Source organism: Stegodyphus dumicola, chromosome 12 (assembly GCF_044657685.1).
Source record: "Stegodyphus dumicola isolate Sdum_Otavi_A_Nest chromosome 12, ASM4465768v1".
Classification (NCBI taxonomy): Eukaryota; Metazoa; Arthropoda; class Arachnida; order Araneae; family Eresidae; genus Stegodyphus; species Stegodyphus dumicola.
In genome coordinates this window covers 79891827-79917690 of record NC_140779.1, presented here as the reverse complement: position 1 = coordinate 79917690, position 25864 = coordinate 79891827, and the positions used below count along the sequence as shown (strand labels likewise).

At 31.7% G+C, this 25864-nt stretch overlaps 1 protein-coding gene across 9 annotated transcripts in view; it reads right to left on the bottom strand.

The window, feature by feature from the left end:
• LOC118187366 (uncharacterized) overlaps positions 1 to 25864 on the bottom strand; it is a 554527-nt gene that overhangs the window by 358413 nt on the left and 170250 nt on the right. For all 9 annotated transcript variants that reach the window (XR_015038239.1, XM_085806623.1, XM_085806627.1 and 6 more), the window contains exon 3: positions 7745 to 7833. The gene's annotated coding sequence lies outside the window, so the exon portion shown is untranslated. The remainder of the gene's footprint in view (positions 1 to 7744; positions 7834 to 25864) is intronic.

Genomic DNA, 25864 nt, shown 5'->3' with positions numbered 1-25864 from the left:
CAACGACAGCGTTTCTTGCGCTCTTTGCAACGAGAAATTTCCTGTACTTGGGCTGATGTTACTGTGAGATAAATAGGCATAAGTACAACAACAACAATATCATCGGTATAGATGTAACAGAAAATAATAACTCAGCACACTCCAGTTAAAAACGCATGTTAATTACCCAAATAATAATCTTCAGAACTAAAACTTTTATATTGAATGTCTTTTATGCAGCACTCTTTTAACATAATTCCTTTTACTTCCTTGTATGAAGTAAAGGAAGCATTAGAATCACGAAAAATTTCGGGTATCATATTTCAACGAAAATATCCACTTGGACCGTTCTCGAATTCATTTAAATGATTTTTTTGCATGACATATGTCCATACGGAAAGAAAAAAGGACTTTTTTCTCCAAAACGGCTTGTAAAATGGATTGAAAAGAGAATTTTTTTGTGACATCTGTACGCATGTACGCTCCTACGTGTGTATGTATCGCGCATAACTCAAAAACGACTAGCCGTAGACCGAAATTTTGTTTTATGTGACTGTTATAAAATTGAATTGGAACTTCCCTTTTTTGTTGCAATCGGCCGCGCCAAAAGTATATATATCCCACACTGTTATCCGGCTTGGTGAGCTCAGTATTTTTATTCTTATATCAGCTGTGCATTTTTTACTTTAAAAGTGGTTCAATTATGTTGTCCTTATGTTTCAGTTAAGGTTTTTATGCCTAGGACGCCATTTGTTTGCGTTTGAAACACTTTGTAGAACAGTAGATTACGTTAGCTGGTTCACGAGCTTCACGAGTGTCATTTTGCACAGCGGAACCAAAAGTTAAATTTCAGTTTTGAACACAGAAAATTTGGTTCCCTGTTCGTTAGCCAAATTGCTTGTTTTTACGTAGAAAATTAAATTTTTATTGTAGAAACTGTTTTATTTTTAACTGTGTTTTTTTGTTTTAGGTTTTTCTGTATTTTACAATTTTTAATGAAGATGTTTTGAATTTTTATGTATTTTTGACTTGTCCCGAAATGAGAACTGAAATTGATTGAATTATAAATATATCTCTAATGAAATTTGAGGAAATACGTTTAAATGAAATGAAGTAAAAACTGTGTATAATTTAACAGGCCATAGAAGGAAGTCATGTGGTATCCGACCGGATATTTTAAAGTTATTACCGCTCACTCACGAGCTGACAGAAAAGGTACCAAATAACAGTGTGCGTGCAAAAAAAATTTATGAACACATTTTACAACTGAAATCGTTAGAAATTCAAAACATTACTTTCGTTAATTACGCTTATTGCTATTGTATAAATTGTATATTGTATTATAGTGTATGCTATTGTATTATAATGTCTTCAGTTTTATTAAGGCATTTATTTACATTTATAATTCTGTGGTGAGAAATTCACTAGCCATAGAATAATTTTCACATCGTCACACATTCCTTCTTTTTAATTTGTTAGAAAAATCTACTAAAATTACCATTTTGTGACCAAGGAAAAAATGCAATGGATAAGAGAATAAGCAAAATTTAAAATAATTATTGACAATTACATTATAACGTAACAGAGAACACGCATAACATTAACTATTTTCAGTCTATGATTTACTCTTCTCTCTCCAATACGATAACCGTTCCAAGTTGGAAATCACAAGAAGTCTTTTTTTGGCACCATGCATCATACAGCTGTTATGCGTCGTAATCAGTTACGTTGATTTTTTATACATCACCACGTACTCTATTTGAATCTAATTTCGTGCTCGTATTTAAATAAGTTGCATTCTGGTTTCTCATTTAGGAGTACGAGCATGAAACTTATTCAAATATGAGCACGAAATGAGCATGTTATGGGTGATGATATGTAGTGACAGGAACAAAAGAGTCAACGATAATATTGGCGCGTAAATTTGCATGTAATGTATATTGTTTTATGAAATCTGAAAGTTACACACAAAGTTTAGAAAAATTGGAGTTTAAATAAATATTTGTTATGTGTCAATAACTTTAACTTTTCTCTATGTGTATTACTCTGTTTTGAATGATTAGTATGGAAAATCTGAAATTCAAAATTTGAAATGTATCGAATATTCAAGGTTCTAATTCCGACTAAGGCGCATGAGATTTTCCCATTTCCTGCTTAAAACTAATGATCTCAGCATATTATTAGCCCAGAGAAGCGTTGGTCCAGAAGGGCTATTAGCCTCAAAACGGGATTTTGAGTTGAATTACTATGTCTAAATAAAAGTCTGAATCAATTTTTTAATTGTTGCCACCAAATATTATAGCCCTGTATTATATTTAAATAAATTAAGTAATGGATAATTTACAAGATTTTTTTTCACTGTGAAAAAACAGTGTTACTTAAAGCCATTATATTTTGAATAACATAGTCCTCCACTCAAATATGGTCACTTGGAAGCCTGAATTTGTTTTACTATGTATTTCATATTTTGTAAAACGTTAACGAATGTTGGATTAGCAGACTGAATGATTTTAAAGCGAGCAATGGCAACACTGTACGTGAAAAAACTTTTTTGTCTCCAGTGCGCGAGACAGTCTATCGGAAATTTTAAAGATATGCTGTTTTTAAATATTTGTGTATTTTAAATTTTGTAAAATTTTAACGAATTTTGATTAACAAACTAAATGATTTCAAAGCGAGCAATGGCAAGACTGTGCGCAATTTTTTTTATCTCCAGGCCGCGAAACTGCCTATCGGAAATTCTAAAGATGACTTTAAATATTTTTAACCCAAAGGAACATTAGCCCAAATGCTCTTGAAACGTGTATGTAAAAGAAAGAAAAACACCCCTTTGAGCGTAATATAAAATCTGAAAGCCTTCAGATTTTTTTTTTTTTTTTTTACTGCAAATAATGTGAAATGCAATTATTGCTTAAATAAAACATTTAAATGTTTATAAATATTCGTAGAATAAATTTATTATAATTATAAACTAAATAATGGATTATTCAAAATAGAAATTTAACTTAACGGGAGCAATGTTATAGAGACCATGCGACCAGCCAAGAATTATGATAGTCACTTTCGAAAACTGTCATGAATACATCTCTTCTGCATTTAAAGGAAAGTTGAAATGCGCATAAACTGAGCACATTTTATATTCCGTCGCCTGAAGCAAAAGGAAGTAGATACTTCCATCTTCTACTGATATTCATATGAAGCCAATTCAGCTAGTACTATTTCTTTATAAATTCAAAGAAAATTCTGTCGCTCCTTTGCTGATGAAAATTATTGTATTTTTAATAGTTGAGAATTTCGAATTTTGTTGCTTTGTTTACTGAAGTTGGAAATAATCATTTTAGAAAACAAAATGCTTGATCTACTTTATTCTTTACCAACGAGTCGCTTTACCAAGCACTGATCTTGCATATACTGAGTAAAGACAAGATTAAATTAGTTTTCAAATGGAATATTTCTTAAATTTGCTTTTTAAATTTTTAAATAGCAAAATGTTTACATTCTGCAATAATGCGCAAATTTTCAATAAAGTCGCAGGAAAAAATTTCATTAAAAAGGAAAACGAGTATGACTGACTGTCCAGTGCGGTAACTTCACCACGAAAAGCTGTTTGTGGGCAATTTTAGTGAGCTGTATTTGAGACATTACGATATTTTGAAGCAGCATACATGAAAAATAAGCAATGCCGTCGCCGGGACTCGAACCTAGGCTTCTCGAATACGCACTGACTCTACTAACTGTTACACCACGAAGGTATGCAGAGAGGAGAGAGAAAATACACAATGTACTCCACCTTTTAAAAGAGAAAACCGAACTGGCCTGTCTCAGAATTTAGTTAACTTTAGTTGTTGTCACGAGCGGTTACCTAAATTTCTCTGTTATGCTGTTACACGATAAATTTCGGATATTGGTAGAAAACGCTACCAGTAGCGCAGATCGCACAATGCCTTTTTAAACTAAGTTTTTGATTTTCAGTAATTGTCAGTTTGGTATGTTCTTTGTTAACAAAACTTAGTAACACTTAAGTTCAAATTAAAATGCGTTTAATTTGTTTTTATTTAATTAAACTTGCATAAGGATTTAGAATTGTTGGATTGTTTCGATTCCTTTTTCAGTCTACATTTGTAAATTGCTAAACGATAGGGAATCTTGAAAGGTACTAAGAAAAGCCAAGCAAGGCATTTTTTATTCGTAATAAAGATGAGTATGAACGCTAAAGTTATATATAACTAATACACTTTAAATTAGAAATAAGTATTAATTGCTTTGTAATAGAAGTATACTGTCCAATAAATGCACAAAATTAAATTTACGACGACTGGAAAAGCATTGTTATTGTAAACTGTTCGGATGCCAGCCGATTATTGCTATGCACACTAAAATTTGAAGAATTTAATAGTATATGCAATTTAAAAAGATATTTTTTCTATTTATGACATTTTGTCATTTATGAGGTTGTAGAGACATTAGGTATTTTCTGAAATCAAGAAGTTGAGCAATGCCTTCGCCGGGACTCGAACCACGGACCTCTCGATACGCGCTGAGTGTGCTGACCACTACACGACGAAAGCATGCTAAAAAGGAGGAAGAAATACTTTATATACTCCCAATTTTAAAGGGCGACCTGGGGATTAGGGGAACCAGCCGCCAAATCCTGGTGGGGGAGAATCATCGTCCACTACCTTCTTTTAATTCGAGCGCCACCATAGAGACATTAGGTATTTTTTGAATTCCGGAAGTTGAAGAAATGAGGAATGCCCTCGCCGGGACTTGAAACACGCATCTCTCGTAACGCACCGAGTGTGCTGACCACTACACCACGAAGGGCATGCTAAGAAGGCGGGAGTAATAATCTGCGGTCCAAATCTTTTAATAAGGAAGTCATTCCATTGCGAATGTTGGTGGCAAAAATACCTAAAAAGGCATAGAAATGTGTGGCTGCGATATGCAATGTAAATATTTAAAATGTCTACTCTAAATCTTTCGAGTAGGTTGCAAATATTGCAAGATACTTGAATTGTATCATTGGAAATTCTCGATAAAAATTAGCATGAAGTCGGACAAAGTCAGTGGTGCTCGAAATTTGCGACTAACAAGGGATAGTATCCATGTTCTCCTATGATTAGTCATGAATTTGAGCACATTTAAAAATTCGTGTTTAGGAACAACAGTAATAATATCTGTGCAATTGCATCAGTTTAAATGATATCGGATAATGATTTAAATTAATTGAAACTGAATGTAAAGTCAATAAAAATGTTTGTATTAACAGATTATAAAGTAAATTTATTTATATATAATAACAAAATAAATTAAGTATAAAATTATCATGTCAAATTACCATAAGAACAACAATAAATTCCATCACATCTATTTCAAAACTTAAAAAAATAATTTATATTAAATGAAATAAATATTTTAAATTAATTAGATAAAGAAAATTATTAAAAAAATCAAAAAAGGTTTTATTTTTTATATACGAATATTAAAACTAAATGATTATATTTGACTGGAAACAATTGTGCTTTTTGTTCCTCATGGAATTAATTAATTTAATTAAAGTAATAGATTTTAACGGATATGGGTAACGTACTAAGGTGAAATATAAAATTATTAATTACATTACATTAGCTCTTGACATTCATTTTGTTTTCTTGAAAAGCCCAAACATTGTATTTACTCAAGCATTTCTACCCTTTAACCAATAATTTTAAAACTTGAGAACCACGATGAGAAAATTATGGGGTTTAGCACATTAAAAATACACATAACACATTATAATTATTACATTTTACGTGTTTCGAAAGAACTATGGTTTTCGATAATATCCTTTTCACTTACATGAAATGTTTTCTTAATTGTGCATAAATTTTACATTACTACTGATGATTCAGACTACATACTGGGAGAAGTTTGTCAACAGAATACTTAAAACAAGTATTTATCAGTACAAATCTTAGATTACAAAGCAAATTCTACTTTTAATTTTGAATAATGGGAAATTTAGTTGTTCCGTTTTTTAAACTTCACTGCAGTAGATGACATATAATTTATCCAAAAACATTATTAAAAAGTGAAATTTGTAATACAAATTAAAATTTAATACCGAAATTATCTGAAGTTGGTTGTTTTTTGGAGAATGAAACAATAAGTAAATAAAGGCGCATCAGAATGACGTAACTGTAAGCAGATGTGTACTCTGTTTGCAGAAGATCTTTTACGACGAAGCTCAAAAAAGCTACGCAATAAATAAATAACAATGCTTTGTCTTACTTTATTTATGCTGTTCCTGGTTTATTTTTATTCAACCGAGAAGAAATAACGAGTTACAGGCTAAATTGTATCTTTTATTTGCTTCTTGAAATTTTTACTTACTTCATGTTTATTTTACATTAAATGCATAGAAAACACGTAAATTTGATTTTCGGTTTACGTAAGTTGTTATCGAACTCACAGAATTTCAAGCTTTGTGTTACTGATTAGTTCACTCAAGCTACCTAAATAAATAATAATAATAAAAATTTCTAATCGGAAAGCTTTGCTATTACAGTTCAACATCTCAAAGAATTTAGCATTAAAAATTCCAAAATTAAATATATATATATATATATATATATATAATCAAAAGATTTACGGGTAAAAGTAATTACAATCTATTCTTGGCATGTAAATTTTGTTTAACATCTGAAATAATTTTATGCTACGTAGGGGGCCTAGCAGAAGGAATAATTATTCAGAAATTAAAGGTACAGAAGGCCAATTCTTATAATTAAAATTAACTGATTAAAATTTCAGAATAAAAAAATAAATAAATAGTTCTTAAAGTGAGCTGTTTAAAATGGCGAAATAAAATTAGTTATATAATTTAAAGACAATATTTGAGTATATGCAAAAGATTATTACAATCTACCAGCCGGAGGTGACAGCCCCAATTTCATGTAATTTGAACACAAAAGAAATGGCAGAAAAAAAATTATTATCTTCCTATTTCATTGCAAATTAGACTCTTGTAGACATTTGCTTAGTTATGTAATAAAGAAAAGTTATGTAATAATTATTCGAGACAGAGCTATGTGCAGTTATGTAATAAAAAAGTTATATAATAATTTTTCAAGACATAGCTATGTTCAGTTATGTAATAAGGAAAAGTTATGAAATAATTATTTAAGACATAGCTGTTTTCAGTTATATAATAATTATTCAAGATATAGCTGTGTTCAGTCATGTAATAATTACTCAATATATAGTTAAGCATTTATTTTATTGGATCACTCTCCCACTAGGATAGAGCATTCTTATTTTTATTCATATTTATATGAATAAATGTGAGCCTCATAGTAATACTGTGCTCACAAAGATTTAGGAATCTGTAATTATTTCTCTCACGATTTTGAGCTGCAGAATTATAAAATGATTTTATGATTGATATATAAAGGGATTTTTCCTGAAAAAGAAATCTTTCTTCTTTAAATTGTTTGAATTGTGCGAAAATGTACTGAAACAGAAGCCATTGGATAAGTTTTAAATTAAAGGAAAACGAAGAAGACAATTCTAGATGCGCACTTCTGTAGTTAAGTATTTGGCCTATTTTTGTTGTACTTTATTTTTGCTGCTGTTTCGCATAGATTTATTGAGTATGTTGTCTATCCTGATTCGCTTCATCGAGTCTACGAAGTGAGTCCAACAATAAATTCAGACATTCTCTTTCGCTCCGACGAGAAATGAGACTCTTAAATCTCAAAACTTAAAGAGAACTGAATATTTTTACCTTTGGGGACGTCACCCGGTGATTCATCAAGAGCCCATCTTGAAGCTTCTTTGGAGACTTTCCAAGAGATCTCTTGAATATCTTTAATTCTGTCAAAGAGAGAAAATGCAGGTTTAGCTGTCGCCCCATTTAAATGTCTACTTATATCACATAAATTTGAGTGAAGTGGTGACATATACACCAAGAAAATTAATATTATCCCTGCATGACTTTAAAATTATTATAAATAATACGGCATATATATGGAAAGTTTTAAATAAGTACATAATCTACAACAGTATAAATCCATTATACTGTTTTTAGTGCATTACCACAGCTTATGAACTCAACTGTTATACCACTATGGCTGCAACAATGATTTGGGATCTAAGTTTGGTACTAGTATCGAACTAGAAAGGAAATAGCAGTGTTGTCGGATTTAATCCTTTAGTAAATGATCAGATTTTTAATAAATGTTCTATTATAGAAAATGAGGATCTTTCAGAAAGAATGCATTTTACATGAGTGTTAAAAATCGAGGTCAGAATTATCTCAAAATTAATAGCCATGCATCTTAAAATAATTTCTTAGTCTAAAAGATTTAATAGTTTAGAATTAAATTTTAAGAGTATTTTAAAAATTAGGTTCATTAAAATGTTTAAATAAATAAATTCTTTCTCTAAAATAGGACGTTAGGTATCGTTAGGTACGTTAGGTTTTAACCGTTTTTTTAAAGGAATATTAATTTCATTTAAATTGGTTTTCAGTTATTTAACTCAAGTCTATAAATATCTTCTTGAACTCTGTGCATTTATCTCCTTCAGAAATGTGAATACGTTTGCTTGAATAACTATAATTTATAACTAAATTGTAAAATAGTTTCTCTACATTCATCTCCATGTTAATATTTATTTGCATTAATAATATTAAACATGAAATTAAATACATAAGAGGAATTATTAATTAAATCCGATTGCAAGTCTAGAGAGCAAAAATAAAAATAAAATGTCGTTTTATTACGTTATTGCAAAATTAGTTATTGTATTTGTTGAAAAATGTGATAAAAATGAAAGCTATTATGGCAACTTTTATTAAGTGGAGGAAATATTTCTAAGAAGATAAGCGATTTGCAGAAACAGTAATATTTTATATGAGAAATCTCTTTAAAAGAATGTATTTAAGCGTGTTGTTTTATTCAGATAGATCAGCGGTTTATAGTAGCCAGAGCAGTATTAGCCATTACGCAAAATAAGCTTATGCTTAGGGCGTCAACGAAAGTGGTTGCACAAAAAAGGTGTTTAGGAATTCAGGAAAGGAGGCACCCGCAAAAGTTTACCACTGCCGATTTTCCTATGAAATGTATGGTGCAGCTAACCAAGCTTGAGAGAGAAGGAATATAGAAAAAACAGGCATAAATATATCTAGGGACACCAAAACCTTTTAAGTGTATAGGGACCTTAAAGGTGTTAACTTAGCCGTGATAGTAGCCTATCAGAGAAATAAGAATGCACTGTTTTCATGGACCGAAGTAAACTATGTCTTAAATATAATACATATGCAAATGCCCACAAAAGTTAAGTATATATGTAAATGTCAACATAATATAACACATTACCTTATAACTTATATACTATTAATAATATAATAAAGTTTTTGTTCATAGAAACATTAATAAAAGATATACAGCAAGAACATTCTTAAATTGAAATATATATATATATATCCTAAACAATATTGATTAATTGATTATATTATCTCCTATATATATGGATATAAAAGTAAAACAAAGACGGAAAAATTATTTATAAACACGTAGATAGATTGACTGATGAATTATTAATGAAAAATAGTTAAGTAACAACTTCTAAAATAGTATCAGTGGTTAAGAATTGAACCTTTAATATTGTTACAGGCGAAAACATTCATTTTAAAGGTATAAAATAACGGAATAAAACTAAAATGCCCATAGCATATATTTATAGTGTAATAGAATTAAATTTATTATCCAAGAGTATTTTATTTATCAATAGTTCTATTATCCATTACTTCTTTCTGAATCTCAATTAGAATAGATTCTTTTGATCCTAATCCATATCTTAATTAATTCTTGTTTAGTTTTCACTAGTGATTTCTTATGAATCTTTTTTTCTTTATTATGCCGTAGTTAAGTTCCTAAAATAAAGTGAGCTTGCATTCCTTTTTACTGGGAATGAACAGTTTTAGAATATGCATACTACTCCTAACTCTAGAAAAGTGCATGTCGGATTAAATAAAAGAGATTGCAGGCCCACTAGAGAATAACTGGGGATGATCTCAAATCTAATTTATAATGAAGCGAAATAAAATGTGGAAAATTACAAAGTGTTACAGCGTCATCTAATTCGTAGTTAAAAATCATACACAAATTCCTTAAAGTGCCAATGCTTTATAAAGTTTGCTGTTCTTTGGGAGCATAAACTGCAGACTTTTAAAAGACTCTAGAAGAATTATCTTCTGGTCTTCTGAATACAGAGCCACAAAGTCATAAGAAGGGTGTATAAGATCCTTTTATTTGAATACAAAGAAATAACAATGACCCAACTTGGATTTACACAAGTTAAACACTTCCTATTCAACTTAAATATATAATGGTGAATTAATATGATATGTAATTGATTAGCCTAACGGCTCACAGGATATAAAGTAACATATATAAGCTCACAAAATATAAGCTCTTCTTTGTAGGAAACCGACGAGATAAGCCAAATGGTCAGAAGCACTCAACGCCCCAGAATCAAATCGCTAATGGTCACGGAGCAACGTGGCCTGGAGTAGGCAGAACACGATCTAAAAATAACCTGCGTAAACCTTCGCTTAAACAGTAGACTTCTTTCTCCGTTAATCTGAATAAACTCTCGCTATGTCATTTACATTCTGGCATGAAAAGCATGGGTGAAAAGAGAGTGACAGAAAAGTAGCTGAACTTAAAAACCTAAAATTAACTATTAGTTAAAATTAAATAGGTAAACCCTCACAGCGTTATCGAATATAAACTGGTTACATAATAAAATATGACAGAAATAAAAGCTATTATGGTCAACTTTTATTAAGTTGGAAAAAGATTTCTAAACGTATAAGTGCACACCTTGTCCTGGCTCAAGAAAGGTTATTGAGAAATTTCCGTTATGTTTGATGATATTTGTGATACATGTTACGAATACTATACTGGTCAGAATTTTCCACTCGTTTTGAAGCTTTAATCGACGTATACCTCAATCTTCACGTCTTTTCTGAAGTTTATCCCATGACCCATGAGAGTTGAGTACTCTTATTCAATGAGAGTTGAGTGCTCGGTCTTAGACTTCACAGATCGGTGGTGTTATCTGAGCATGGCATATGCAAATCATCTGAAAGCTTCTGATGCTAGAGTGGGCATCCAATGGGCATAGTGAGATTATATGTCTCTGCAATTGGGTACGTAATTCATCTCAAAATTTCTGATAATGTGTTGCTCATCTGATCATCAAAGTGACATGACATTACTTTTATTGATGAGATTGGTTTTAATGCCAGTGTTACTTGTAAACAGGATTCTGCAAGTTTCTTACGCTTGGCTCATATTGAATTGAGGGAAACAATTTCAGCACAGTATGCTGCTTTAAAGACAGTATTAGCGTAACACTGCGTGTTCAGCTTAAAAGGCCTGCAAATTTTGGGCAATGGGTATCAACGAAGCCTTTCTCTTGGAATTTTATTTAATTGTTCCAAACCCAAGCAAGATGACCATGAGCGAGGCGTATACAATAATACCTCAAAGCTTGTAGGATGCTTTGAACAAGCACAATAGCCATAAAAATTTGTTATATTTCATGATATTTGTAACATGCGTCATAAATATTGTCATGACTAAAATTCTAAAATTAACAATATTTGTGTCAAAAAATGCGTTTAATAGTTGACTTATATTCGCTGATGTGAAACTATCAGTATTAAACATTTGTGCATTTCGTAGTGTCGGTTCACAGTAATCACATAATGTTGCACATTTTTGTAATTAAACATTTTAATCTACTTCGTTTTATTGAAGATTTAGATTTGATAATTTTTTAGCTTTGAGCCACAGGCATTAATTTTTTTATTGGATAGAGCGAGTTCTTTTTTCTTAACTTTTTTTAATTGATAGGATGCATACGATCTATTTTTTTATCTTCTACATTATTTTCTGAGCGAATTTGACATCGCTCAGAACTGCTTAAAAACAAACTGTTTTGTGCCGAATGCAAAGCTCGGGATAATCTAGCAAAGGCTGGCTTCGAAGTTACCTTAATTATAATAGGTATCTCATTTTTAAAGCGAAAAGATTCGGAAGAATTCAGTAGTTCTAACGAATAATTTTATCTACATATACGTAATACATTTTCCCTTTACCAATTTCATTTAAAATTTAATCGAGAAGGCTATGGAAAATGGTTAAATTTAGTACTACCTTGCTGTTTCAATCTAAGATAATAATTAACAACGCTGGAACCTCTTTTACGAAACAGCTCCAGCTGATCCTCTAAAAAACAAAGGTATTCCGAGGAGAAATAATAAAACAGGAAATTAAAAAGGAAACCCTCCATCTGGGAACATTATAGAAGGATTTCGAATTCACCCATTACTGTTGTGTGGGAGGAAGGGGGGCGACCCACAATGAGCCAGGGTTGCAGACAGAACCCAAATACGAACCTATGTTAGAGCTCGGGGCTATAGTGTCTAGACTAGGCAAGAAGATCGATTAGTCTCATATGGTAAAACGCTATTTGCCTGTCTAGAAACAGACCCTTGTCTGAAAGCAACAATAAAATGTTTGATAGGTGTTTGCGCGCAGTATTAAACCGCCTATTCTTTTTATTCTTTTTCATCTGTGAAAGGCTCTGCTCGAATTTGCAATTTAGCGCTTCTCCCCGTTGGGTAAACGGAAGAAGCGGTGTAATCTTTCCTTTTGCAGAATTGTTTGTTTGTGCGTCTGAAGTGGGTGTTTCGGCTCTATATTCGAAGAAAGACATATTTTAGAACGTGGACTAGATTAATCAGTAGCTTGCTAGTCGTAGACTTTGAAATGAAATAGTTATTTCTGCTATTTTTTATTATCTGCTGACGAAGGTTTTATTTGTCTATTTTTTTCATTTTAGGGGAATGTAAAAAGGATGTTTTAACTAGATTATCTTTATTAGAAAATGGAAAAAAGCTTAGAAATATTTTTATTTTATCTGAGAAGCAGTCCACGGCTTTCGAGTTTTTAACTCTAAAAAGCTTTATCAAAGAAGTTACCGAAGATCTTCTACTTTCCTTTTCGTATTTTTGTACATCAGTAAACGCACAGTATTGTATTCCAGGATATCAATAAAGACATTTATAACGAGAGCTTTTTATTGATATTATTAGAATGTTCTATGAAAAAAGTCGAAAGTTTAGGCAACAATAATTTTTTACAATACATAGGCTCGTTTTGTAATTCAGAATCTCAAATGAATACGATCATTTAATGCTTATCAATACTTGAAAGAACTCAAAAATAAATAAATAAATAAAATTATATAGCAAAAAATATAAATGATTTTTTGCAGTATTTGCATCAGATCAGTTATCTCAAATTCAAACAGCATGCTTGCCGAAGTTTCTCTTTTGAATGAAAGGCTTTTTTTAACAAAACAAATATTTTCAATAGCATTTTAAATATAATTTTCTAAATAATTCATAAGACATTCATAAGCAGGAATAATAATGACGCAAAAGAAAAATCCCAATTAATATTTTTTTTGTCTTAAATCTAAAGACTGAGATCTAAAAATTCTTGTTGTTTACATTTTATAATTCAGATACTTTGTAATTCTGTATTGATAGCTAAATATTAATTCCCAGACTGATATTTATTTGAAATAATTCTAATATGTTGAACTTAGTAAAAAATATCTTACTTGAATCCGAAATAAACAAATTACGAAACCTTTCCAACTGGGACAAAAGAATAAATAATGAAAAGCTATTATCGTTTTCTTAATTGTTAAATTTTTCATTTATAAAAAATACACGTATTTTTAATTGTTAAATTTAAAAACAGAAAAAAATACACGTATGGAAGTAATTGTAAACTTTTTTATTTCTTATTATATCTTTCAGCTGTAACATCTCATGACGTTTCGATTTCGATAAAGTTTGTAACGTTGGAGAAAAAATACTAGACACAATATCTATCACCGATTATAAATGCTCATTGGTCAGCCTGATTATTTTTCCTAATTACTTTCCAAATTCACAAAAATAATAATAATTAAAAAAAAGAAAAGAAAATAGAAAAAATATCTAATAGGTTTCAGATTTTGATGATCGCCCAAAAGCGTTTATTCAGCCCAAAAGCTCCCTCTGTCCTTGCAGTCTACCAGACTGCTACACTCACTCCTATTAACACATTTCTTTTTGTCTTTTTAGCTTTATTATTAAGCATCCTTTTGTTTGCTCTTACGCCATCTACAACAGCAAAATTAGAAAAATTTAAAAAGCTGCATAGCAGTATACGTTTAGAGTTCACGATGCAGAGTTAAATATCATCATTCTTTTTTTTTTTTTTTTTTAAGTCTTTTCCCAGTTTATCATGCCAGTGTTCAGTTTTCTTGCTAAGATCGCTTTAAAAACCTTTTTTTGTTTCGTTTTTTATTATTAACGATTGAACACTATTAATGATTTATTAATTTAAAATTTTTATTATTAACGATTCAACAGTTTGTTGATAAAAAAATTGTTAAAGTTTTACAAAATATGAAATAAATAATTTCAAATTTCAAATTTGGTCTTCCACATGTCCATATTCGGGTTGTAGGAAAAAATGTCACCCGGAAAAAAGGGAAACGGAAAGAATATCCCCGGAAAATAAGGAACGGAAAAAATGTCACCCTTCGTTTGCAATGGGAAATATAAGGCATGTTTAGAAAGATCGCCAATCTGGGTGATAAAAGTTTTATCTCAACAACCGTCACTTCGGATGACCGGAAACATGTGCGAGTAGAAGCAAGAAGACGTGTTGGCTGCTTGTTTCTTCCATGGAACCTACCTCCATAGTTTCTTCGCTAAGGTTAAAAATAGAGGGTTGTTTAGAGAGGGAAGCTTTCGCGATGGACGCCAGGGGAAAAAGGCGGTTGCCCAGCGTCGGTCATTGTCAGGTCTTTAGTAATTACTCTCCTCGCACTGCATGTAGTTAGAGCCTTAAGCTGCGGTTTAGTGAAACATTTATTGACGCACAACAGAAAACTAATTCATCCTGAGCTTTGGTATAAGAAACAGTTGTAGATGCAATTTCAAGTTACGGTTTGCGATAACACACAAAATGTTAAAAAAAGGCCCCTTTGGACGTAATTTAAAATCTGAAACCTTTCAGATTTTTTATTTTACTAAAAATTTAAAATCTAATTAAAATGGATCCCATAACCACGCGATCTCGATTTAAACATTTAATATGCAATGAACCCTCTTATGGCGACCTCTTCCAAAATAATTTCTCAGAGTAGAAATTAACACTTGTACCGAGCATTATCTCTTTAAGATGACCACTTCCACCAAAGACCAAAATAATTAGAAACGTGGATGATCGTATTAGAGAGGATTTAATGCACTTTACAATGCACCAATGCGTAACCTACTCAGAGCCGGACCATCTAGTAGCCCATAAACGATTGGCGACCATCTCCTTAAGACGATCACTTCCAAAAGTGACCGGCATTTCTATAGGTATAAACAAACACTTGCACTGAATATCATCTTTCTAGGGTGGTGATCTTCACAGATATCAAAAATCAACTAGAAACATGGATGGATTAGGATTATTCAATTATGGCAAAGCGCACGAGGGCTATCTACCTAAAGGGAGGGATGCCTTCGTGGAGAACTTTCTAAGGGAAACTGGCTCGTATACATATTACACATGGGGAAAACCACGAAAGTGCCCATGCAGCCAGACCGTTCGCGGGATTGGAATCTCGGACCGAAATACCAGTGTTCAGCGTCTTTACCGCTCGGCCGCTGATAGGCTGAAATCTGATGGATGGCTGATGGATATCTTAGAAAGGATTTTCACTTATAGTAGTTATATTAATTACAATTACGTGTAGAGCTTATGAAAACTTAAAAGCGGCCGAGCGGTTAAGTTGCTGAATACCCTGGTTGTTATACCTGGGTACGATTCCTAGCAAAGCAGCTTTTTGTGGTTTTTCTTCTATATAACGTGGTTACGAGCTAGTTTTCCTTAGGAAGCCCTCCACGAAGGCAACCATTCTCTTAGGCAGATACCTTTCGTGCGCTTTGTTATAGTCAAGTAAACTAAACCAAATTAAAGAAGCTTATTTATTCTACTCTCCAAATTGAGCTCCAAATAAGTCATACGTGGGAGCTTTTCGTATTCATAACGTAAAACGTATCAAAATGGGGAAATTAAATAAATTTAATTATTTAACTTGGTTATCTAGAATTCCAGTTTTTAATTTATCTCTTGTTTCCAAAAATCTGAGTATGAATAAATATGTAATAAAGCATAGACAGATAACTTTGAAATTCAGAGAATAACTTAAATGACCTTTGACCACTAGCAGCCGAGAGGTAAAAATAGTTGAATATTGGTAGTTCGACTGGCACGCCACGAAAATTTCCTGGTAAGCAGCACATCCGCCATGGTTTGAACGCCATGGCGGATGTGCTGCTTACCAGGAAATTTTCGTGGCGTGCCAGTCGAACTACCAATATTCAACTATTTTTACCTCTCGGCTTGTTTTTCTCCATGTGTAACATAAATACGAGTCAGTTTCTATCAGACGTATGAAATAATTTTTGTCAACTACTCGCTATAAACAGTTCTCCATGAAGGCATCCATATTCACTTCGGCAGATAATCTTATGGTACTTTGCCATAACCTAAATAATCTGATTTGATGAGTATGCTAATTTTTTCTCATACTGAATCCTGTGATGCTTTAATTAATGTTTTATTTATCATAAACTGTGTTAACTGCTTTAAATTAACCAAATCAGGATTTTTTTCTGTTAGATTTCCTTTTTGAAATTTTTCACATCATTTTAGAAGCCTAAATATGTCAGATCGTTTTAGTAAGACGTATTATTTGTAACTGTTTTACATATAAGTACAGAGAATCTCATGACGGCGAACTCTAAAAGTGTTTCCTACAACATAAATAAACAGGCTTTTATACATTTGCCTCTCTAATGCAACCATCTACTATATAAGTGGCCTAAAAATTGCTTGAAGCCGCCGTTAGTGGTCGCATTAGGAAAGTCTCATTATATTTGCATTTTTGTGGCATTTAATAATTTCAGTTACATGTCTGCCTTATAAATTATAATATTGATTTTTCAAGGTCGTGTAACAACTTTCAATATAAATTAGAATAGTAATAATCTTTTACATTCCATTCGGATTATTGTATTCGTACGAAAGCCTTGAATCAATTGTTGATCATTATTTTGTACGTATGCTATTGCAAAAATTTAAAAATTCTTAATTATGATATTTTCCAATATTCGGGCTTTAAATGCCCAAGTTATTTAATTTTATGCCAAGATTTAAACTTTGTGCATTTACAATAAGAAGGTCTTAATTCTGGAACTTTTTAACATCTGAAGCTGGTTAAAACTGGTTGAAATGTGTTGCAGTCGCAGTTCGTATGCAAAACCATTCTCGCACTGATTTGTTTTATGCTTAATTTATAGCAATTTCCCTAAGTAACCAAATTTTAGATTTATATCATTTTTTTTTTAAATTGTGAAAATAAACAAAAAGAAAGGAGAAAATTTTTCTTTCTTACATTATAATTATTTTCAGTTCATCTTTTATGATAATTAATGTATTTTTCAATTTTCCTCAACTGTCAAATCTTGTTGTATTTCTAAATATCTTTAGATTATTTACAGTCCCTGCAATTTTAGAGTTTTTATGTTAAACTCTAAAATAGTTATTAGAATAATTATTAGAAGCATTTGATGTAATTAATGACGTACGTCGCCCATAGATTCGCAAATTTTGAACTTTCAATATTGTTGCAAGCACATGAGCAGAAAATTCGTCTTTTCTAGCAAATTGCAAATTTTAAAATTAAAAAAATTCAACTTCATCAATCCAATTTTCAGACTCAATTAAAGGCACTGAAGTTATTTAACATTTAAGAACTCTCGGTGATTTAGAACTCCCCGGAATTGGTACTCAAGAAATGATTTCAAAAATGCTCTTCTACATCTATTAATAATTGTTCTATCCCTTGAATAGCTAGTATCTACTGCATTTTCTCCTCATTTCTTCTTTGGTGGTTATTTGAATCATGGCAAAGGACGGGAACTGTCTGTCTAAGAGAAGGGATGCCTTCGTGGAGGACTAAACGAAGTATGAGAATGGGAAACTTGATTGTATTTACCTTACACAGGAAGAAATAACTAAATTATCTTGTAACCAGCTTGTTTGCTGGGATTTGAGCCCCTGTCGAACTGTCAGTGTTAAGCGACCGCCAGAGTCGTAGCTAGGGTTTTCAGCGCCCAGGGACAACTGAAGATTAATTCTACAATGTCGTAATATCAGTTTGGCGCCCCTTGGATTCTGCGCCCGGGGACAGATGCCCCCTTTGGCCCCTTCTAGCTACGGCCCTGGCGACCGTTGGAGCGCTGATGAGCTGCATTATGTATTCTGCTTAAGAATATAGAACACAAATGACTGTCAATTTTATTATATCATCAGTGTTTGGTAACTTTCGCTATGAAAATAAAATTGTTAGAAATATGAGTGAAAAGACATGTAAATATTTTGAATTTGGATTCAATTTAATTCCCTTCATGTAACATATAATGCTGTAGTTTACGTAATAGCACTTAAAATTTTTGAATATATTAACACAAAAGGATACGGCAATGCTGTTACGGCATTCGACAAAATATGTCTCGTTTACGTATATATATATACGTATATATTCTTTGCAGAAGGAAGAAAATTATAACCAATGCAGAAAATTTCTAAATTCAATTTCGCCAGATAAATTTTACATAAAATGAAAAAACAATTTTCAGTACATATAAATAATTAATTGAATGAATGTAAATTTTTACTGCAGAATACATAAACTTATTTTCAGCGCAATGTAAAACTGTTCCCACGCAAAATTTATATTATAAGAAAAAGTTAAATGTCTGTTATGTCGAATATTTCTTCACTTAGATTGCAGAGACATTCGATAGTTTATGGAAGCGGGAGACTTGAAAAATGAGCAACCCCCTCTCCGGGAATCGAACTGCGGATCTCTGGAATACGCGCCCAGCGTGCAGACCACTACACCACGAAAGCACGTCAAGAAGGCTCAAGTCTAAAATTTATGCATATTTAGTATTAATTCTATATTTTGCATATTAACATTTTAAAAATACCTGACTAAATTACTCCTGGACGGTTGTGTATAAACCTATGGTTTGTTTGATCAAGTGCGACTCATTTGTTAAGTATTGAATGGTGTACTCGCTTGCAAAACCTTGTGAATTTTGTTTTTCTTGAAAAATCGGCAATACTAAGTATGATTGCTAAATATTACATTCTTTTTAAGGGAACATTATAGTATAATAATAAGAATATTTTCTCCTGGGATATACTTTTATCAATGATATTTTACTGTAGCGCAGTTTTGCTAAATTCCTATAAATCAGTTCTAATTATTCTAAGCTGATTTACTAAGACTTGGAATGATGCTCAAGGCCGGCGCTAGACGTTTTGCCGCACGGTGCCTGCTTTACAACTTCAAAATTCTGCCGCCCAGCTTTTTCCAAAGTTCTAAAAATTTTGCGTTCTCTCAATTCTGCCGCCCGGTGCGGCCGCACCGATTGCATATGCTCTGGCACAGGCCCTGATGATACTAGGAATGACTAGGAAACGATAATTCAGATAATACTTATTATCTGAATTTTCATTTCCTCATAAACATGATGCTTATTAAAAATTACAGATGTTTTAATTAATAACAACCTTAAAAACTGGTTGTTAGTAGCTTTAATTTTGACTCCATACACTTCAACAATTAAAAAAGCCAAAAGATAGGAAGTTTCCTTGTCAGCTCTTTTTGAGTCCTTTTCTAATACTGCTAAAATTCTGCATGATATTTGTTTTAGAACTGCTAACAAACTGCTAACAAAATTTTAAATACAAAAGTTATACTGCAATTTTAAGTCTGAAAAGTAATTAATTCAGACTTGAAACCTCTTGAAACATAGAACTTGAGCTCAAAACAACAAGAATAGAATTTTGCATTCATTTTTTTAATTATACGATTGTTGCTTCATTGATAACAATGTTATAAATAGTTCATTTAGAATTACACTACAATTGCTGCATTAGAATCCATATTTCTTACTAATTATTTAAACATGAAAAATGAGAACTATAATTATTATATGTACTTTTTAATCTCCAAAGTCATAATAAAGTTTTCTCATAAATAGGAAATTGACTGTTTTCAACAGTTTAACCTCTTCGTCAAGATGCATTTCTTTTACGGTCCTAATCAAAAATTACAGAACAGCAGAACATAATCTTCTATCTCACGAAATTTGCTAAAACAAATTCTTTCGCATTAATTTTGAATTTTATTTAACTCTAATTTATTCAATATTTCGAGTTCTGGATAATCAAATTAGCGGTATCATTCTAAAGCTGCAAAATGTAATTAAGAAGCTCAGCTTCGTTTTTAATGATTCATTTTACCACGCCACTGGGGAAAAAAAAATATCTGAGTTTTCAGATTTTCAATTACGTCCAAAGGGCGTTTTTTTAACATTTTGTGTGTTACCTTTATTTATTAAATATCATGTTCTTTGCACTTAAACCATAAAATTCAATTCAATAGCAATGCCGCAGCATATCTTTAGAATTTCCCATACACACTTCCGCGCGCTGGAGACAAAAAGGTTTTTCCCAGCCGTAGAGTGTTGCCATTGCTCCCTTTTAAATCGCTGAGTTTGTTACTCAAAAATTCGTTAAAGTTTTGCAAAATATAAAATCGATAATAAATCAAATTCCAAATTTCAAATTTGGTCTTCCACATGCCCATATTCGTAGGAGGATTACGTCATTCAAAAATTCGATGGCTCTATGTACCGTTGTTTTATCACAATGCGAGAAATATACATACATTTATGCAGATTTTTCATTATTTAAAGGAAAATTTGAAAGCTTTCACATTTCATATTGCGCCCAAAAGGATTTTTTTTAACGTTTTGTGTGGTACCTTTATTTATTAAATATAATGTTCTTCGCACTTTACCATAAAATTCAATTCCACAACAATATCACAAAATATTTAAAAAGCGCAAAATTTAAGAATTTCCAATACACAGTTTCGGGCGCTGGAGATACATTTCTTTTTTCGTACAGTGTTCCCGTTGCACGCTTTTAAATCGATGAGTTTGTTAATTAAAAAATTCGTTAATGTGTTGCAAAATTGGGAATAGCTAATAAAACAAATTCCAAATTCGGAATTTCAAGTGCTCATGTTTGGTTGGAGTACTGCGTTATTCAAAATTGGATGGCTCTAGGTACTGTTGTTTGAAAATGCGGAAAGATTCATGCATTCATGCAGAATCTTCATTATTTAGTTTCTTTAAATATAATGCATGGCAATAATATTTTGTAGCAACAGTTTGAAAAGTGAATCAACGCAAAATGTCGTTTTGAGACTAATAGCCCTTTGGGTCTAACGCCCCTTTGGGCTTAAAAAAAAATAAATAAATGTTAGATTAGCAAGTTAAAAGTCAGAAATAGCAACATTTAACCGATAAGAAAGTCAGAACTCTTTACTACCTCGCTCGAAAAATGCAATTTTGAATAAAATGATAATTTTGCTTCTTTATTAAATTATTCTTATAACAGGGCTTGCATGAATGGATTATATTCTACTATAAGAAATTTTTTCATACCAATAAATTGCCACAGTTAGAGACAGAAAGTACAGTAAACCCTTTCTAAGATGACCACAGGTTCATAAGATTTTGGGCTTTTGCGAATTAGAGAAATAGCTCTCAGCACCGATGTCCAAGTTCTCAGAAATACTGATCATCATAGGAAGATAATCACCAGAAGAAAGTTCACTGTTCACATTCGGAAGTGCATTATTCTATAAATGAAAGTACATTAAGCCGATTCGATTGCGTGTATGGCCGTATCTATTTATATATAGGAAAAATTTTAATATAAAATAAATGTAGCGTAAAATATATGTTACCGTTAAAGCGTATAATTAAGTTATTTCCTCGAATAAGTAAGTATTTGGCGGGGGGGGGGAACTAGCCAAGCCGGTTTAGCTAATTATTTTAAAATAACTATATTAATTAGTATAGAATATAATATTCTATAAACTAACCAATGATAAATGCCGCTTAGACGGTGTAGTGGTTAGGGGAGCCAACTTCGATACCTAGCGTCTTGGGTTCGAATCCAGGGGAATGCATAGTTCTAATGGTCCGTCCCTTCATAGAAGTCAAAGGTGGCCCACCTATTAGGTGACTGCATAATAAAGTGACAACTGCTTCTGGTCAAGTCGAAGTCGGCTGAGGGACCATCATTCATATTAAAAAAAAAAAAAAAAAAACTTTATAACAAACAAAAAAATCTCAAAGGTTTCAGGTTTTAAACTACGTCCAAAGAGGGCGTTTTTTTTTAACGTTTTGTGTGCTACCTTTATTTATTAAATATCATATTCTTTGCACTTAAACCATAAAATTCATTTAAATAGCAATGTCGCAAAAGAATTTTAAAAAAAGCATATCTTTAGAAGAATTTCCGATACACAGTTCCGCGCGCTTGAGATAATTTTTTTTCGTATAGTGTTGCCATTCCTCGCTTTTAAATCGTTGAGTTTGTTAATCAAAAATTCGTTAAAGTTTTACAAAATATGAAATAGATAATAAAACAAATTTCAAATTTGGGCTTCCAGATGCCCATATTCGCAGGAGGATTACGTCATTCAAAATTCGATGGCTCTATGTACCGTTGTTTTATCACAATGCGAGAAATATGCATATATTTATGCACATTTTTCATTATTTAATTTCTTCGAATATAATGCAGGACTCTAACACGAAAAGAATGGTCCTCCAGGATCAAAGTCTCTTACACCTAATGATAAACCGTTAAAGTGGGGAAAAAAAATGACACTATAAAATATCTGTTGTTTTATAAATTAACTGATGATAAACCGTTAGTGTTTAGAAAATTATATTTCATATTACGGATAGATTAAATAATAACGGAATGCATAATATAATATTATTGCTAGATTCTTTAAACCGTAATAAAAAATAACAAACTATACTACGCCAATAGTTCTGTTTAGCAGCTTTCGTGTGCCGTCTTTACTGACAATTCGTCATTTATCAACACTTTAATGTGAACAAGCTGTTAGCTTTCAGTTAGGGATGGATGAAATTTAGTTTAAAGACCGGCAATCATTATTTAACAGGGGAGAAACATTTGCTCCCCGTGAATTCTTTCCTTCCGGGTGAGGTGGGTCGGTTTCTTTAAAGAAACCGGTGAAGCAAACCACGGGGGGAGAACATACGATTTTCCCGCAGGCAAGTTGGAAAAACCTGCTATCGAAATGACCTTGCTCAGCTGCAGCCAGCTCAACGTCTTACCTTTAAAACCTCCCTCAAGAGAGCCCGCTATAACCCTGCCCGTTTGGCAGGTTTCCCCATCTCCAATCGGCGACATTATTTGGCGAGATTTTAGAGTTCCTTTTTTTCCGTTCCTTATTTTCCGAGTGACATTTTTTCCGTTCCTTATTTTCCAGGGACATTCTTTCCGTTTCCCTTTATTCCGGGTGACATTTTTTCCGCACACCCCATATTCGTAGGAGGATAACGTCATTCAGAATTCGATGGCTCTATGTACCGTTGTTTTATCACAGTGCGAGAAATATACATACATTTATGCAGATTTTTCATTATTTAATTTCTTCAAATACAATGCAGGACTCTAACATTTGGTGGCAACCGTTTGAAAAGTGAAACGGACATTTAAAGTGATTCAACGCAAAATCGCAAAACGAAAACAATAGTCCTTCAGGGACAAAGCCCCTTTGGACTAATAATAATGATAATTAATTTATGGGAAATATCCCCTGGCCGCCAGTCTGAGACCATTGTAAAAAAGTATGCGCCTGAAATTTATTGAAATTGTTAATTAGTTGCAAAGCAAGCAGTACGCATGTGAATCATAAGTACCTCGGAAACTTTAAGCTTTCAGATTTGTCAATGTATCCCGTACTGTGTGAATCATTTGTTACTCACTTTTAATATTTTAGTTTCCAATATATTGTAAGTTTCGAGATTTTACGAGGAAGACATCGTATTGCGATTCTATTGCTTAATAAAAGTTTTATTTATGATATTGTATGAAAACGAAGTATAATAACTTCGTAATTAAAATTTAGGCCGCTCTACTTTAAATTGGCCTAAATTTAGTAGAAGTAGATTTTTCCTAAATTTTAATTAAGTTAACATGCTTCGTTTTCAACAACATCATAAGTAGAATTTTATTAAAATGTTTTTACTTCAAATTACATAAATTTATATACGTATATTGATATTAAATTATCCCATATGTTGACTCTGCATAGCATCCACAACAAATTAAGTGCCTTTTGCCGAGTTCCTTCAGTGCGTTTTTGCCGAGTGAGAACAAAAGTAATCTTTCAATTTACAGAAAAAATGCGTATAATTTAATATTCCGTATAAAGAACTCATGTGGTTTACACATCAGAGTTTTTCTGTAGAATGCACGAAGTTGTTATAACCAATGTCAGCTATGCTTGGAATCTTAATATAAGACATTTTTTTCTGTATACTGATATGATAATATAAGCTTTGTTATGCATTCTTTCCAAAAATCTTATTCAATATTATGGTTTTTAAGATGAAACGTAGACTCTATTATAATGCCAGAACATGCATCCATTCCGTTAATTTTAAAATAAATTTCTTTCCTTTCATAAAGTTGCACTGTAGTTTACAGTTCATTCTATATAAAATTTCTCTGTACCATATCCATTCATCTAAAACATCAAGCATAAAAGGTATCACTTTATTCTAAGAAATATCAACAACTTATTAAATGTATGAATTTTAACAAAGAGCATTATTACGCTTTACAATCAAGAAATATAATTTTAAAAACTGGCTGAGCTGTTTTCAAATCTTATTCTCTCCGTATAAAATTAAAAACAAATCTATGATTTCGTTGCTAAAAGAATGATTTTTCGAGTATTAAACAATAGCAAACTCAGTATTAAAGTAAATTAATTATTTCCTTAAAACTTTAAAGATAAACAGCTGATGTTTATCTTACGTTAAAGCGACTTGTGATTGAAGCTAAAGATATCTTAAAGTTTATTCACTAATTAATTGTTGTGATTAGATGACAATAAAGTATTTATTTAGATATTCAAAGAAATTAATACAGAAAATTTAATAGTCGATTATTTCGTTTAGAAATATTACATGACAATTAAATATTGTCGCAAGAAACGTGCGAAATTTTTAGGAATTATCTTCAATTTTTGAATTATTTAAATGAGTTTTCATCTCCTTAGGTTTTTCTTTCCAATCAGAATATTTAAATTAAGAATACCAGAAGTAAAACTCAATGAAATTAGGATGTTAAATGCTGCGGTTCTTAAATCATGAATTGAAACAAAAATGCCCTGACATTTTTGAAAGAAGAGCCCGCGAATGCACGAATTGATTAAAATATTTATATTACATTTGATGCTTTTTTCGTTATTCCTCGGTTAAAAGCTTCAAGACCGATATCATTCCTGGTAATAAAATAAGATAAGGGAAGGAGAATCACGCGTTTAACTCAAAGCTCGTAAAACCTGGAATCTTTGCCATTGAAAATTTGCGCGCTATCGATAAGAAAAGAGAAGGATTATTTGTAATATCAGATACATATGTTGCGTTTGTCAATGTTTTAAAAAAATCATTCAACAAATTTCTTACGCGGAGACATATTGATAACAACTGCGAAATTTTGTGAGCACAAAAGCTACTCAACATTTCAAATTTAAAAGCTGTTTGAATATACTACCTAGTCACCAT